This window comes from Colobus angolensis, unplaced genomic scaffold, assembly GCF_000951035.1.
Source record: "Colobus angolensis palliatus isolate OR3802 unplaced genomic scaffold, Cang.pa_1.0 Scaffold79, whole genome shotgun sequence".
In the NCBI taxonomy this organism is placed as follows: Eukaryota; Metazoa; Chordata; class Mammalia; order Primates; family Cercopithecidae; genus Colobus; species Colobus angolensis.
Window position 1 is genome coordinate 1,901,943 of NW_012121709.1, and position 17,464 is coordinate 1,919,406.

The 17,464-nt window shown below is 47.9% G+C and overlaps 1 long non-coding RNA gene across 1 annotated transcript in view; it reads right to left on the minus strand.

Annotated features, from left to right (window-relative positions):
• Positions 1-401: 401 nt before the first annotated feature.
• Positions 402-17,464, minus strand: part of LOC105502283 — a 28,354-nt gene continuing 11,291 nt past the window's right edge. The window contains exon 3 of the long non-coding RNA XR_001000312.1: positions 402-2,417. This is a non-coding gene — a long non-coding RNA (uncharacterized LOC105502283). The remainder of the gene's footprint in view (positions 2,418-17,464) is intronic.

The window sequence follows — 17,464 nt, forward strand, 5'->3', positions numbered from 1 at the left end:
TATCAGGACATAACCCCATTGTGAGTTGAGGAACATCTGTACTTTTTTTTCTATACACACATGCTTGTGATAAAGCTTAATTTATAAATTAGGTACAATAAGAGATGAACAACAATGATGAATAAAATAGAACAATTGTAACAATATACTGCAATAAAAGATATGTGAATGCGGCCTCTCTCTTTCTCAAAATATCTTAGCATACTGTACTGTACCATGGGTAAAGGGGACCACTGAACATGGTAGCTATTGGTTTTACTTTCCTCAATGCAGGAGTTCTTTGGGAGTCTGAGGTTTTGCCTGCAAAATGGGGATAATATCAATATCTACCTAATAGGTGAGGATTAAAAGAGATAATGTAGGGAGATAATGTATATTCAGGGCAACTTGCATCTATGTTCCTGGGTAAAAACATTATTTTTAATAAGACAGATAATGTACGCAAAATGCTGTCTTAGTCCATTTTCCACCGCTATAACAGAATACCATATACTGGGTAATTTATAAGGAAAAGACACGTATTTCTCACAGTTCTGGAGGCTGGGAAGTCCAATATCAAGGTGCCTCTGGTGAGGGGCTTCTTGCTGTGTTATTCCATGATGAAAGGCAGAAGCACAAGCTAACATGAGAGACAGACAGCAAGAGAAAAGGGGGGTCCGCTACTGTGATAACAGTATTAATCGACTCACGAGGGAGGGCAGAGTTCTCATGACCTGATCATCTCTTAAAGTTCTCACCTTGCAACACTGTTGCAATGGCAATTAAATTTTAGCATGAGCTTTGGAGGGGACACTCACCACAGCAAATGCTTCCTTATCTCAGGCCTGGTGCTTAGCAGGCACACAATATACTCGTAGTGATGATTATCTGTTCACGCAAGCTTGTGTGGGAATAATTAAGGTATTTGACTTCTCCGTCCTCCAGAGGAGGTTCATAGTGACATACATGATAGCAAATATGTATCACAGGTGCTGTAACTACATAAAACAAAGGCACATGGGTCTGGGCAGCTGGGATGGACAATTCCAGCCTCATCTACGTCTACTCTTCAGGCAGAGAGGGCATCCTGGCACCTCCATGTCTCTGTGCTGTAGGATTTTCCTCCGTGTATTCATTTCCTAGGGCTGTCATGACGAAATGTTACACACTAGGTGCCTTAAAATAACAGACGTCTATCATTTCACAGTTCTGAAGGCCAAAAGTCCAAAATCAAGGTGTTGGCAGAGTTGATTCCTTCTGGAGGCTTCAGTAGAAAATCAGTTCTCTGCTGTCTCTCTTTTCAATTTCTTTTCTCATTTCTTTTTTCATTTCTCTTATTTCTATATGCCTTAAGATGCAATCTGGCTTAATGCCAAAGGGTATTTATGGACTCAAGTAACCGCAAGTCCAGGAGATAGTAGTGGCTTCAGGTGCAAATGATATTTTCAGGCATCTGCTCTCCCAGCAACTCTTGGCTCTGCTCTTCTCTTATTAGCTTCATTATCAGGCAGGCTCTCCTATCATGGATGCACATATTATCCGTAGCCCAGCAGAAAAAGAGTGCCCCTTTCAGAATAGTTCCAGGCAAAGCTCTGCATGTCTCTCCCTTGGTCTGGCTTGAGTCACAGGTCCAGAGTTGAACCAATCACTGTGCAATTGGTTGTCCAGGCTTGAGACCTGTACTCATTCATGACTGGGGGAAGGAGGTAGTGCCTTCAAAGGGAAATTGGGTTGAAGTTTCTAGACAAAGGGGGAAGGTATGATGAGCTTGCCAAAATACTGACTATTCTCTCCACTCTCCTTCCTTTCCTCTGATTCCACCGCAAATGCTGAGCTGGACTCATGATGTGTGCAGAGACCCTGAGTCCTGGGTGTTCTCCAAGAGCACATACTAAGTGGTGGGTGTGGTGAGAAGAGACAAGTGTTTGAAAGGTGAGATGCCAGGGCAGAAGAAGACCACTCAGCACCAAGAGTTTCTTTTCAGGGAATAAAAATGTTGAGACTTGAGGCCATCAAGTCCACTGCCTTAGTGGTATAAATGGAGAAACTGAGACCTAGGAGGTGAAGGGACTTGCTTGGGGTACCCTGTGAGTTAGTGGCAGAGCAAGAAGCAAGACATTCATCTCAGATTCCCAGGCTGGTCTTCATTCCCCCGCACACTTGCATGGTCAGATGGGTGGTTATTTTGTGGGATGTAGCTACCTGCTTGAAAGAGACTCTGGAGATGGTGCCCAGGAGGAGGTGCCATTTTGGATGGACACTGAAGGATGAGTAAGCATTTGCCAGGGTAGAAAGAATGGAACCCATACATCCAAATCCATACATCCTTCCGTTTTCCCTCCTTCTCTTCCTTCCTTTCTCTCCCTCTCTCTTTCATTTCATTCTCCCTCCTGCCCTCCATCTGGGATGACTTGGGAGGAAGTGATCCTGGCTAGCACCTGGGAAGAGAGAGAAGAAGTTGTTACAGCATCCAGGACTGAACCCATGAGAGCCTGAAGTGGAGGGGTAATGGTGAGACTAGAAGTCACAGCGTTCAAAAGCTTCCCAAGAAATGCGGGTGTCCAGTCATGGAGGCTGCAGCTTCCCAGAAACAAAAACAAAACAAAACAACAGCCTCAAAACCAGGAACTGTACCTCCCTTGCCCAGAGTGGCCACTAAAAAAATTAACTTGATTGTGGTAATCATTTTGCAGTGTATTCACATATCAAATCATCACATTGGACATCTTGAACATATGCCATTTTAACTTTTCAATTATACCTCAATAAAACTGGAAAATAAGTAAATAAAATAACGAAAGAAGAAAATTCCAATTCACCAGTGAGTTCAGGCACAGTTCTCTGGGGACTGTAAAGCTGTGGGTTACAAAAGCTTAAGGAACAAAAGGGAGACCTCAGAGTTGGAGAAACCCGTTTAAAGCTACATGCCAGCCTCTACTTTCCCTCTGTCCAACCCCACACAATTTATAATCCCAGTCTCCCTGGCAATTAGCCCAGATCTCCCTCCATGGGGAGGGGTAGTTAGAGCTGGCCATGTGACCCCGTGGTCAGAAGCAGTCCAGGTCCTCAAAGTGCTCCATGTGCTTTGCTCTGTGGGGCTGATTTGTTGCCCCTTCTGTCCCAACTTGGTCTGCTTGGAGGAACACCGGCTGTATTGGGGTCTGCCTCTGCACTTCCCAGCCTGGTTTGCCTTCTCCTGTGCTAGAGGGGAATGACTGGGAGAAGAAACTGGGGTGGTAGGCTTTGTGGCCTTGGGCAAGTCCTTTATCCTAAAAATGGAAGCTCCTAAGTGAGCCTTAGTCCTTTCCTAAGGGAGCCAAAGTGAATTATCTTCTAAGTAAGCCTTAGTCATTTTCTAAGTGAGCTTCACCACGGCTTTCTTCTGCTGTAAACTCCAGGAGCTGCCCCTCTCAGAGACAGTAATAGCTGAAGTTCTCATGGAAGCGGGAAACCTTTCCACCCTCATCCCCTCACCCGCTGCACCTCTGGGAGGTTCCTTTCCCACACCAAGCTCGTTCCCTCCCCATTTCAGGTTTCTGCATTTGCTGTTCCCTCTGCCTGGCACACCATTCCCCCAGCTCCTCCAGTGGATAATTTCTTCTCATCCTTGAGGTCTCATTTAAATGTCGCTGTCTCTCGTCATCCAGTTACTGCCTACCCTCACCCCAGTTCTCATCATTGCCCCATCACCCCATTTCTCCGTCTTCATAGCACTCACTCTATCTGAAACTATTTGTTCATCTATCTATTGCCCATCTCCCTTCTAGAATGCAAACCCCATGACGTGTGTTCCATCTTACTTGTCTTATTCATAGCTGAATCCCCATTCCTGGTAACTGTGCTCAACACAGTAAGGACTCAATAAAGTTCACGAATGACTGACTGCCTCATTTTGCAGATGAGGAAACTGAGGCTCAGGGAGAGTAAGTGATTATCTTAAAGTCCACCACAAACTATCTGCAGACTCTGAAGTCCTTATTCCTTCCTTTAGGGTATACTTTTCCCCTCATCTGCAAAATGGGGACAATGACGGCTCCTGACTCTTTCTAATGAGAAAGTTATCAGACCTAGAGAGAACCCTTCCTCTAGGTAGGAGCTCGAATCAGAACAATGCAAGCCCAGGTTTCTTCTCCCTCTTCAGGTGGGAAGCCTTTCAAATTCACTGCCAGCAGTGCCCAGAGAAGGAAACCATAAAACCCATGACAGCATGGTTTATTGCACCCATGCAAACACACCCCCAGGCCAAATCAAGTTTCTCCCAAATCATAAAACCCTAGAATGTCAGTGCTGGCACAGAACTGGGAGTCTGTTTAGCCTGGAGGCTCTCAGACCTCACTGAGCAATGGCCTTACTTGGGGAACAATTTTGAAACTCAGATTTCTAGGCTCTACCCTGAGCATCTATGTTAGTTGGAAGTGCAAAGGGTTTGCTGGGCTCTAACACCTGGAAGAAACAAAGGGAGGAAGCAGGATGTGGCATGGAGTCAGGTCAGACCACAAATGTGCAGATATGACACATTTCTGCCAGCCCAGTGGGGAGCTGCAGATCAAAGGTGGTTAGAGGAGTCCTGAGTTGGGCAGAAATGACCATGGCCCTGGTGCCACTGCCATGCTCACTGGCCAGGTGCCATCCTAAGGAGATCATGCCCTCATCTCCCAGGGCCTCACTCAGCCACTGGCCAGGGCAGCCCAGAAAAAGCAGGACCTTGAAGGAAGCAAACACGGATGAGCTAGAAGTTATCCACAGACCACACCCCTGCAGCGGGACAAGAGGCTTTTCTTGAAGGGAAGGCAGCACATCTCCATGCTACTGCACTGCTTGAATCCATGCCCCTGGTGGGACCTGAGATTTGGTGTTTTAGTAAGTTCTCTGAGTGCCTTAAGCTCCTAAATGACTCCTTTTCCAGCGCCGCTTCCTCTGCCCAGGCTCCTCCAGGACAGTACAGTCAAGATGAGCATCCATCCCATATCTGGTAGCCACATTTCAGGAGAGATGGAAAGAGGCAGGTGGCCCAGGCTGCAGGATCTGAGAGAGATGGTTTAGGGCCTTGGTTCTCAACCAAGGGTAATTGTGTCCCTAGGAGGCATTTGGCAATGTCTGGAGACAGTCTGGTCATAACAACTGGGGCAGGAGGTGCTAGTGGCCTTTAGTGGGTGGAGGTCAAAGATGGTGCTAACATCCTACAATGCACAGGACAGTCGCTACCCCAAATAATTATCTGGCCCAAAATGTCAATAGAGCTGTGGTTGGTAACCTGGTCCATGACTCGCCTGAAATCAGGGATGGTATTTGGTGAGTACTAGGTGCATTTTCCTGATTTTGGCTTTCTCAGTTTGGGCTGTGACCCAGACTAGGTTAGGACCTTCTGTCCTCTGGGCTCTGGCTTGCCGGAGCCATCTGGTATCTAAAGCTGCCATCCTTGTGTTCCCTCCAGGCCTTTGCACTTGCTGTTCCCCCTGCCAGAACAATCTCTCCTACCCACCCCCAGCCTTCTTCATCACCTGACGCCTCTATTCATCACTTACTCTGTGCCAGGCACTGTGCTCAGTACTTGCCTGGTTTTTCTCATTTAGTCCTCACAAGCACCAACCTCTGAAGGCGGTGTGATTGTTGTCCCCCATTTAGAGATGAGGGAACAGAGACATAAAAGGGTTAAGTGGCTTGCCCAAGGCCACACAGTCAGGGAGTGATAAAGCTGGAATCCCAACTCAGGCAGGCTTCAGAGCCAGAATCCTAACCACAGCACCACCCTGCCTCCAACAGCTGCCTTCCCACCCTGTGTGTCCGTGCACTGGTCCGCAGCCTCCTCCAGGCTCTCGACTTGGTGTGGGCAGGGACCTTGTGCCTGGCCTGGCTCCTTTTACAGAAGGGGCCCTCTGGAAATATTTGGTGAGTGGATGAATTCATAGCATTCTGGTCTCGATTCTCGAAGCTCTATGGCTACACTCAGGTCAGCATCAGAAGGCAAAGAGCCTGTGATCTACTGTTGCGTTAGAATTGAGCATTCAAGTTCCTAGTTCTCATTGGAGGGTGATGGAAGAAGTGCCCACTTGAGGAAGGCTTCTCTAGGTTCGGTGGAAGTCATAGACACCTGTGTTCATCACTGTGACTCCATGTCCCTTCTCTGAATCGTCACAGGATAGCTCTTGCTTTTGAGGACATTGTGTCTAGGGAAACACCGGGCCCCTTCCTCACTTTGCTGTTTCCAGTGCTGAGTGTGGTGCCTGCTGAACAGTGGTGCATTAGCTTCCAAGTGCAGCTGTAATAAACTGCTACAAACTATGTGGCCAGAAATCCAAAATCAAGGTGTCAGCAGGGCCATGCTCCCTCTGAAGTCGCCAGGGGAGGATTACCTGTTGCCTCTTTCAGCTCCTGGTGGCTCCAGCCATTCCTTGGCTTGTGGCTCCTTCACTCCAGTCTCTGCCTCCATCTTCCTGTGGGTCTGCACGTGGTCTTCTTCTCCTTTCCTGTATCTTAAAAGGACACTTGTCATTGGTGGAAGACCCACCCTAAATCTAGGACAAGCTCATCTTGAGATCTTTAACTACATCTGCAAAGACTCTATTTCCAAATAAGGTCACATTCACAGGCATCAGGGGTTAGGAACCGGACATATCTTTTTGATGCCACTATTCAACCCATGATAGTGAAGTAGTTACAAAAAAACAACAGTATTGGTATCAATGATACTGATACCACGGTTAATTCTTCAATTCCAATCCTGAGTCCTTTCCATATGCCTTGGCCTTATTAAAGCCGTTTCTTTGTTGTTTGTTTTTGTTTGTTTTTTTGGTTGTTTTCAGAGTCTCGCTCTGTCACTCAGGCTGGAGAGCAGTGGTGCGATCTCAGCTCACTGCAACCTCCGCCTCCCGGGCTCAAGCGATTCTCCTGCCTCAGCCTCCTGAGTAGCTGGGACTACAGGTGCCTGCCACCATACCTGGCTAGTTTTTTTTGTATTTTTAGTAGAGACAGTGTTTCATCATATTGGCCAGGCTGAACTCCTGACCTCAGGATCTGCCCGCCTTGGCCTCCCAAAGTGCTGGGATTACAGGCATGAGCCACCACGCCTGGCTGGCCTTATTAAAGACTTTACCTGCAGCGTCTTCTTTGATACTCACACCAACCCTCACTCCTCCCCAATTCACAGACAAGGAAGCTAAGACTCAGAGAGGCAATGTGACTCTCTTCCAAGGTCTTAAATTTCCAAAGCTGGCTGTGCATCTGAATCACCTGGGGTGGGAGAGCTTGTCTTTAAAAAAAAAATGCAGATTCTTACACCTTATCCACAGAAGATTATGACTTATGAAGGTCTAGGATGAATTTTAAAAACCAGCATTTTTATCAAGAGGAAATTTCCTCCTAGTTAGGTTTGGGAATGTGTCCCAGTTACTGTTGCTGTGTAACAAATTACCCTGCTCCTTAAAGGCTTAAAACACTCATTTTATTTTGTTCTGGGTTTTGTGGGCCAGGAACTTGGGAAAGGCTCAGCTGGGCTGTTCTCACTTGAGGGTCTCTCATGCGGTTGCAGTTCACATGTTGGTTGGGTCAGCAGCCAGTTGAAGGCTCAGCTGGGCTGGATGTCTGAGATGGCTCACTTCTGATTGGCTCACTTCTGGTGACTGGCAGGTAATGCTGGCTCCCTGACAACAGGGACTTCTCCACGTGGCTTCTTCAGCACGCTGGGCTGAGGGGTGCTGAACTTCTCAGAGAGAGGCTCACAGGCATGAGGAGATCACACAGCATCACTTCTTCCATATTCTTGGCTATAAGTGAGTCACAAGCTCATCCAAATTCTAGTCGGGGGACATAGACCTCACTTCTCAGTAAGAAGAGAGTCAAGGAATTTGTGTTCATTAGAAAAAAAAAAAAAAGACTATGACAGAGTGGCTGCACACTACCTAGCAATGCCTTCATTTTGTCTTTTGGCTGAATGTTCATTGAAGTAGGTTATTTTAAGATGAACATTATCCTGGAAAATGGAGGTCAAGCCAGGCTGGAAGACCTCACTCCTATCTACCCCATCCAACAGATTCCCACCCCAACCAGATTGGAGAAATGTTGTTTAGTCACCAAGTAGGGGGACAAAAAAGAGAATAGAAACTTCTATGTCGGCTCTGACACTTTCTCTCCCTCAATCCCATCCATGCCATCTGCTGTGGTCTAATGTTTGTGTGCCCCCAAAATTCCTTGCCCTTAAAGCGATGGTATTAGGAGGTGGGCCTTTGGAGGGTGGTTAGGTCATGAGGGTGGAGCCCTCATGAATGAGATTAGTCCTCTTATAAAAGAGACCCCTGAAAAATCCCTTACCCCTCCCACCATGTGAGGACACAGCTAGAAGGTGCCATCCACGAACTAGAAAACTAGTCCTCACCAGACACCTGAGCTGCTGCCATCTTGATCTTGGACTTTCCAGCCTCCAGAACTAACAGCAATAAATTTCTCTTGTTTATAAGTCAACCAGCCTATGGTATTTTTGCTACAGCAGTCCACATGGTCTAAGACACCATCCCTCATCATGGGAGAGGGGAGGAAAGAAGGAGGTCTCTGTGTTTCAGTACGAACCAGTTCTAAAGGCAGCCACAGCCTTCTGATCCCCCAAAGCAAAAGTGGATCAGGGGTTGTCTGTCCCTTGCCCTCCCTCTATAAGTGTTAACAAACACTTCCTCTATCTTTCTGGGTGACCAGCTCCCATTCTCTTTGCCTGAGTTTCCCCTCTATAGCTGGGCTGAAACACAGGTTGCAAACTTGTTAACAGACATATTTCTTGTATCCCTTTTAATGCTTTTAATCTGAATGTGCTGTCGTTTTTAAAAATAAAAAAATTTCACCTTTAAGCAAAATCTGGTTTAAGCAAAATTGGCACATTTGGCTTTTCTGAGACCCTCTTCCTGCATGGCAAAGACTGAACAGTGGCCACCCCCATACAGGGGCCGGGGCTCACATGCTGCCCATCCCTGAACCCCTTTCACCTGTCTTCCCACCTGCCCAGCCCCCGCAGGCATTGGAAGCTTCAAGCCATAGTGCACATTGTATATTGTAAGTTAGATAGCATGATGCCCACTCTGCAAATGAGGAAACCAAGGCACAGAGAGTTTAAGCAACTCCCCCGAGGCCAAATGCACAGGTGATTGCAGGGCCCAGATTCAGGACTCCTTCTCCCTTTTCTCCACAGGCACTGCCGCCTCTGAGTGGTCAGCACTGCCCCTCAGAGAGAGGCCGACCTGGTTCATATCCCAGAGAAGCACCTGAATGACGCTCCTCCCCGCTTGTCTCTTCAAGGGGCTGGGCTATTTCAGGGCCAACCTCCTCGCCATCTTCACCTGCAAGGAGTTTCTACTACAAGCTGGGAGAAGCCTCTTTCAGAGAAGATTCAGGAGACAGAGCAGATCCTGCTTAATGAGCAGTGGCCAGCAATGGAAGAATGAATGTCCAAGGAGGTGGGGGAGGGGATGCTGTAAGGAGAAACGCTGAGGGCAGTGACTTCACAGAGCTGGCCACCCTCTCTCCTGTTGGTGCCTCAACCCATGGGGAATCCAGGTAAGAACTACCTGCACCATGAGGGTCCTCTCGGCTCTTAGCTCCCATAAGGCTCCTCCTGTGCCCAGTGCCCCCAGAGAGCAAGGGGTCTGGGGGGTTACTGCCATTCATTCACTCGTTTGTTCATTCATTTATCAGCACAAAGTGTATTTACTGAGCAACTACTATGTGTCAACACCAGGCACTGCCTTAGCACTAGGAACACAGCAGAGAATAGGTAGAAAAAGAAATCCTGCCCTGGTGGAAGTGACAGTCTGTTGGAGGCGGCAGATGGTAAATAAATACATCGACACACAGAATCATGTCTAGGAGGACATACTATGGAGGAAGAGCAAAACAGAATAAAAGGCCAGACAAGAAAGATAAGGGTCACTATTTTAGAAGGAAAAAAAGGAGAGGAGGGGAGGGGAGGGGAGGGGAGGAGGAGAGGGAAGGGGAGGGAAAAACCCCACCTCCCTGCAAAGGGACATTTGTAGAGATGGGGGTCTTGCTATGTTGCCCAGGATGGTCTTGAACTCCTGGCCTCAAGGTAATCTTTCCATCTCAGCCTCCCAAAGTGCTGGGATTAAAGGTGTGAGCCACTGTGCCTCGCTGGGGCAAAGGGACATTTGAGAAGCCACTGGCATGAACTAAAGGAGTGAGCCATATGGCTATCTAGAGAATGTTCCAGGCAGGTTGGAGTCCCTTGAGTGGGCGGGTACCTGGGGCGCCCAGGCCAGGGTGGTAGGGATCAGGGGAGATCAGAGAGGTCACAGGCAGGATCTGGTAGGTGCTTGGTTTTAGCCTGAGTGAGATGGGAGCCGTGGAAGGAGTGATAGGATCTGACTTAGGTTGTCAGAGGCTCATCCTGGCCACCAAGTGGGAAATGGATGTGGGGGGCAGTAAGGCCAGGATGGAAGCAGCGAGACCAGGGAGGAGGCTCTCTTGTCATCCAGGTTAGAAGCAGTGGGGGCTTGAATCCACGTGGGGGTAGAGGAGATGGGACAAAAACGTCAGACTCACGGGGAAAGTGACAGGCACCTCCACCCCAGCCAGCTGTCCTTCCTCCCTTTCCTGCATAGGTGGAAAAGGAGCAATAAGTGATAGGCCCATTTCCCACATTCCTGGATGGGTGAGGGAAGGGCTCCCAGCTCCTCAAAAAAGATGCCCTGCTGGGAATCCCCTCAGCCTCCCAGGAGATGGGGCCTGGGAAGCCACGTAGGGGTTAGCAGCAGAGCTGGTGAGTTCAGTGCTTGGGCAACAGTATCAAGTGAGACTCATGTCTCTAGCCAGCCTCTCTAATGCTGGTCAGCCATCTCTAAATGCATGTCTTTTGCTAGAAGGGTCTATTGTGGCTCATGACATAAGGGCTAAGTCCCCACTCTGCCACTCACTAGCTGTTCGACCTCAGGCAAATGGCTGCACCTCTGTGAGCTTTAGTGTTTCCGTCTATAAGTTGGGGACCTCTAAATGGTGCTTATTATCTCAAAGGGTTATTATGAGGATGGAATGAGATAGTGTAATGAAAGCACTTAGCACAGCGCCTGGCACTGGCCCTGTGGTGGACTGCAGAAATGGCCATGATATCTAGGAGCTCTTCCTATTAGGAGGTAGAGTCTGTTTCCCCAGTCCTTGAACCTGACCTGGCTCTGTGTCTTGCTTTGTCTCCAGAATGCAGGGGAAGTAATGTTGTGCCCATTTCAAGCCTCAGCCTTAAGTGGCCTTGTAGCTTCTGCTCTTGGAACCCGATGCCTACAAGCAAGGAATCCTGCGCCAGCCTGTTGGATGATGAGAGACCCCTATCCCTGCAGACAGCCAGCCAGCCGCCAGACATGGGAGTGAGGCCTAGATCATTCAGCCAATGTTCAACCTACCAGCTGCCTGCAGATACGTGAGCAAGACTGGCCAAGACCAGCAGAGCCAGCCCACACCAACACTGTCACCCAGCCAACTCACAGAGTCACAGACAAAATCAATCGTTATTCTGAGTCCTAAATTTGGGGGTGGGTTGCTGCGTCATAAACACCAACTGACCCAAAGCCAACTCAGCTTAGGTGCCTTCCTGTTGTCTAGGCTTAGCATAGGTGCCACACTAAATAATGCCCCCCCCACCCCCCGCCGCCAAATGTCCACATCCTAATCTCCAGAACCTTTGACTATGTGACCTTCCATGGCAAAAAAGATTTTGTGGGTGTGATTCAGTTAAAGATCTTGAGCTGGGGAAATGGTCCTGGATTATCTGGGTGAGTCCAATGTTGCCACAAGGATCTTTATAAGAGGGAGGCAGAGTCAGAGAAGGAGAAGTGATGATGGACGCAGAGAGAGAGAGACGAGAAGATGCTACACAGCTGACCTTGAAGAAGGAAGAAGGAGCTACAGGCCAAGGAATGTAGGTGGCCTCTACAAGCTGGAAAAGGCAAAGAAACAGATGCTCCCCTAGAGCCTCCAGGAGGAATGTAGCCCTACCAATGCCTTGATTTTAGGACTTTTTTTGTTTTTTAAGAGATAGGGTCTTAAAAAAAAAACTCTATCAAAACTCAGAACAATGATTGATTTTGTTTGTGACTCTGTGAGTTGGCTGGGTGAGTCTTTTGGTGTGGGTCTGACCCTTGGCTCTATTGCCGAGGCTAGCCCTGAACTCCCGGACTCAAGCGATCCTCCTGCCTCAGCCTCCCAAGTAGCTGGGACTACGGGCATGCACCACTATGCCCAGTCTCAGGACTTCTGACCTTCAGAACTGTAAGAGAATAAATGTTTGTTACTGTAAGCCACCAGGTTCGTGGTAATTTGTGACAGCAGTAATGGGGGACGAACACAGCATACTAGGTCTCTGTGCCCGCTGCGCTTCCCACCTTCTGGTTAAAAGCAAGCTGGGAACCCGTTTTCCTTGAGACAGAAGACCCTGACTATTGACAGGTATAAGGAATCAGAGTAAAAATGGCAATCCTAATAACAGTTACTATTAATTCTTGAACCCTTATCACATGCCAAGCATGTTACGCTAATGGCTTTGTATATGTTATTTCATTCAATCTTCACCTAAGGCATATGAGGAAGTACTATTACCAGCCCCATTTTACAGATGGGAAAACCGTGGCTCAGAGAGTTTCTAAAACATACCCAAGCCCACACCACTAGAAAGTGGCAGGAGAGTGTCTCATCCAGGTCTGTATGATCCCTGATGATCAATGACACTCAAACCTTCCCTGGGCTCAGCTCATGCAAGAGGAACCCTCTTCTCCCTCTCATCTCTGTTTTGTCTCTTCCCCAGGTAGGGGAGGGGGACTTTCCGTACATTTTCCCTTGCTCTCAGCCCCTTTTTCTTTCTCCCCAAGCCTCAACAAAAGGCTCTTTCACTCTTCATATGCCATTTTATCCGGCTCAAACAGCCTGGCATTTTTGAGAGGAACTTTATTTTCTTTTGGCTTTCTCTCTGCTTTGTAGCAAAGAAAATAGAAATTGCAAAATTATAGACAAGTTCTCAGACTGTGGATTTCTGATCCCAAGAATTCCCTGCAGCCAGGACCGGTTGGCACTGATGACTGGCACAACGCCTGGCTTCCCGTCCTCCCAGCTCCAGGCCTCCACCTGCTGGGTGGCATCTTGTCTCCCATCCTTGCGAGAGATTTACCTAAAATTAACAGTACATGATGATCTCACTTGTAGAGGACGTCTGCGATTTGTACTTGATTCCTTGTTATGTGAGAAGCACTCCAGTGTTTTTAGGGGAACCGTAGCTTGCTCCCTCTCAGGCCAGGTGGCCTTGATGTAGCTGACTCCACCCCCAACTCGTAGCTGACTCCACCCCCAACTCGTGTGACCCAAGGCCAACGGCAGTGCCACACCCCCTCTCCCATAGTGACTGGTCCAGGCACAGGCATGTGCCCCAAGATGAGTCAATCAGAACTGAGGAACAAGGATGCCTGTTTGTGCCTTTCCTGGCACTATCAGGTAAAAGTCACAATCATTTTATCATTTTGTTGTGGTCACTGGCTGAGCAACTGGAGACCATCATTGCCAATGTATGGGGAAAGGGTGCCTGAGGTTGAAGTCAACACAGAGGAAAGTACAAGTGAGGTTTCAAAAAAGACAAACTCTTGAGGCCATTGTTTGAGGACCTGGATCCAGCTGTGCCTGAAGTCTTAGATATAACCATTAGCTTTTCAGTCAATGAGAAAATAAATTGCTTTTTGCTTAAGCCACTTTGTGCCAGGTATCTATCACATCTAGCTTGACCAATGTAATAGCCAACATTTACGGAGAACCGTTTATTTTATTTTATGTTTTTGAGACAGAGTCTCACTCTGTCACTCAGACTGGACTGCAGTGGTGTGATCTCGGCTCACTGCAACCTCCGCCTCCAAGGTTCAAGTGATTCTCCTGCCTCAGTCTCCTTAGCTGAGATTATAGGCGCCCACCACCATGCCCAGCTTTTTTGTCTTTTTAGTAGAGATGGGGTTTTGCCATATTGGCCAGATTGGTCTTGAACTCCTAACCTCAAGTGATCCGCCCACCTCGGCTTCCCAAAGTGTTGGGATGACAGGCGTGAGCCACTGCACCTGGCCAGAACTGTTTTAGTTTGGATTCTCCTGAAAGAGCTTGAGACAAGGACTTGGGCGCAGATAACTTATTTGACCAGCGATCTCTGGAAGCAGGAGTGAGGGATGAGGGAGAGGAAGTCAGGGAAGGAGGAACGTCAATGTAAAAGTGCCACTACAGACAACAAAGACTTGATTTCTCTGGAACCTGTTGAGGGGTGTAGAGAATGCTTTCCAGAATTGTCTACTGAAGACCAGAAGACTGCAACAGCATCCACTGTCCCTCACTGTCGCAAAGGGTTGACCGCAGGAGCGATGTGGTAGGCAGAATGATGACCCCTAAAGCTATCCATTTCCTAATCTCCAGAGCCTGTGAAATGTTCAGTTACACGGCAAAGGGAATTAAGGGTGCAGATGAAGTGAAGGTTGCTAACCAGCTGACCTCAAAACAGGAAGACCATGCTGGACTATCTGGTGGGCCCCGTGTAACCACGAGAGCTCTGATAAGTGGAAGGGAGGGGATGAGACAGGGACAAGCAGAGATGGCAATGGGAGAAAGACTCAGCTCAAAACATTGCTGGCTTTGAAGATGAAGGAAGGGGCCATGAGCCAAGGATTAAGGGCAGCTTCTAGAAGCTGGAAAAGGCAAGGAAATAATTCTTCCCTAAGTTTCTAAGGGTGCAGTTCTTGATTTTTAGCACAGCGAGTCCCATGTCAGGCTTTTGACCTCCAGAACTGTAAGATAGTAAAGGTGGAGGATGAATCCACCAACCTCCTCAATAGCAAAGCTTCAAAATCCTAAAATTGAGAAAGGAAAATTCTCTTGGGATCACAGCTCTGCCTAAGAGGAATGTTGCTAAAGGAATTCCAAATTCTTCCCTCTCTCCACATCACCCCAAGATTTGCCTCTTCCCTTGGGTCTTCTTATTACTTATATGACTACCACATGCTGGTAGATTACCAGTGTCTACAACCATTAAAATTGCTTCTACTTATTGAGCACCTATTTCATGCCAGACACTGTTACAGACCTGTCGCCTACATTTTAGAACAGTCTCAGAATGAAGGTATTAGCCCTACTTTGAAGGTGAGGAAATTGAAGTTCAGAGACATTAAGTGCCTCTTACTAGCCCAGGGTCACATTATTGGCACCCCTAGTAAGGGAAGTGCTCCCTTAAATGAACAAAACATAAAAGCAAACTGCTTGCATTTAATAACACAGCATGAGGGACCGAGCACAGTAGCTCACATCTGTAATCCCAGCACTTTCGGAGGTGGAGGCAGGAGGATCCCTTGAGCTCAGGAGTTTGAGACCAGCCTGGGCAACATGATGAGACCCACCTCTACAAAAATAAAAATAAAAAATTAGCCAGGCATGGTGGTGCACGTCTGTAGTCCCAGCTACTCGGGAGGCTGAAGTGGGAGGATCACTTCAGCCTGGGAGGTGGAGGCTGCAGTGAGCCATAATCACACCACTGCACTGCAGCCTGGGCAACAAAGCGAGACCTTGTCTTCATCATCATCATCATCATCATCATCAATAAATAAAGTATGAGGACGGGACTCAGCTTTCAAACACTCAGAGCAAAAATGGGAGAAGAAATACGTGAGAAAAGGGGACTCATTCCCTCCTTTATTCATCCAGAGTTTCCTAAGCAGCCACTATGTGCTGGGTGCTGGGGCTACAGCACTGGCTGTGCCAGATGTAGTTTCTATCCTCGTGGAGTTCACAGTCTCCTCAGGGAGGAGAGGCCACACACAGGCCAATACACAAACAAAAACTTCCAGATTGTGACAAGTGCCCTGGTGGGTATGAGGAAGGTGCCAAGATAGCGGACTTCAAGATGGCCTCTTTGAAAGCAGCTCTTTCCCTCCTTACAAATTCCCTCCCATCTGCTTCCTGGGATTCTCCCAAGCAGGTCACTTTTATCCTCAGTGCCCAGTGGTACAAGTTCATTTTCTCAAAAAGCTACCTTATTTCCCATAATGGTTCTCATTTCAGTCTCCCTAATCATTTTGGCTCATCTTCCTGTATTAATTAAACATTTACTGAGCACCGACTGTGCGTATGAGGATGGCCGTATAGTTTGCTCTGACTCTGTGATCACTCCCATGAACTCTATTATCCTAGGTGCCCAAAACCATGGTGACTGAGGTATGAGGTCTACAATCCATGTGTTAATAGATTGCTAGAGCCATAAGGATCCTGGAGTTTATTTGCAGAGTTTGAAAGTTCACCAGCACTCTGGGAGGCTGAGGCAGGAGGATCGCTTAAGCCCAGGAATTGGAGACTGGCTTGGGCAACATGATGAAACCCATCTCTACAAAAAATACAAAAATTAGTCGGGTGTGACTGTATATACCTATAGTTCCAGCTATTCAGGAGGCTGAGGTGGGAAGATCACTGAAGCCCAGAAGGGAGGTCGAGGCTGCAGTGGGCTGTGATCACACCACCATACTCCAGCCAGTGTGACAGAGTGAGACTCCGTCTCCAAAAAACAAACAAAAAAAACACAAATTCCTATAGAGGGCAGGCAGTCACCATGAAGGTGTGAAAAGCAGCTGGGTGTAAGACAACAGGGAATGGTGGAAACTGTGGTAAACTGGAGACCTCATACTCTGCTTAAAAGTAGGGACTACTACTCCTTTCCAGCACATGGCTGCCATGTGGAAATACAGGCCCAGCATGCATAGATTTTCCTATTTTTTTAAGAACCCAGAAATTAAACATTTTTTGCAAACTCTCCCAACTTTTAAATGCTGGCAACTAATGCAACTAAAAATAAAACCTGAATGGGGAACAGGGGGCTCATTGCCCATAGGCTGATCTGACTCTCCATCTATAACACTTCTTACGTTACAGATGGGGAAACTGAGGCTCAGAGCAGTGAGGTGGTTTGTCTAAGATTTTACAGGGCAGCTCAGTAAAATTGGCCCATTTTTCTTAGGACCAGAAGCCCATGGTGCCTCTTTTCCAGGGTCACTAACCCCTCCCCAGGAACTCCAGGGCCAGGGAATCTCCCCGTAGATGGGGGCCAAAGTGGGAGGTGGAGGCAGAGCTTTTTCTAAGTTCAGGACTCAACATGGGCACCCACATTCCTGATGCATTTTTCAAAGGCTGGAAAATGATTCCGAGTGTGTGGATACAACAGTCCTCGTTTTCACTCCAGGTCTCCGCCTTTGTGTCTCTCAGTCTCTCTCTGTCTCTGTACCATCTATCTGTGTCTCTCAGTCCATTTCCTGGTCTCTCTTCTTTCTGTCTCTCTCATCGTTTCTGCCCATCTGTGTCTGTCTCTCTTCCTCTCCTTTCCCTCTCCTTCTCTCTCTTCCTGCTTCTCTCTCCCGCTTCTGTCTCTCTGCTCTGTCCGTTCCTCTCTGTCTCTCTGCATCTCTCCCTTCATCTCTGCTGCTCTCCCTTACTCCCCTCCCAC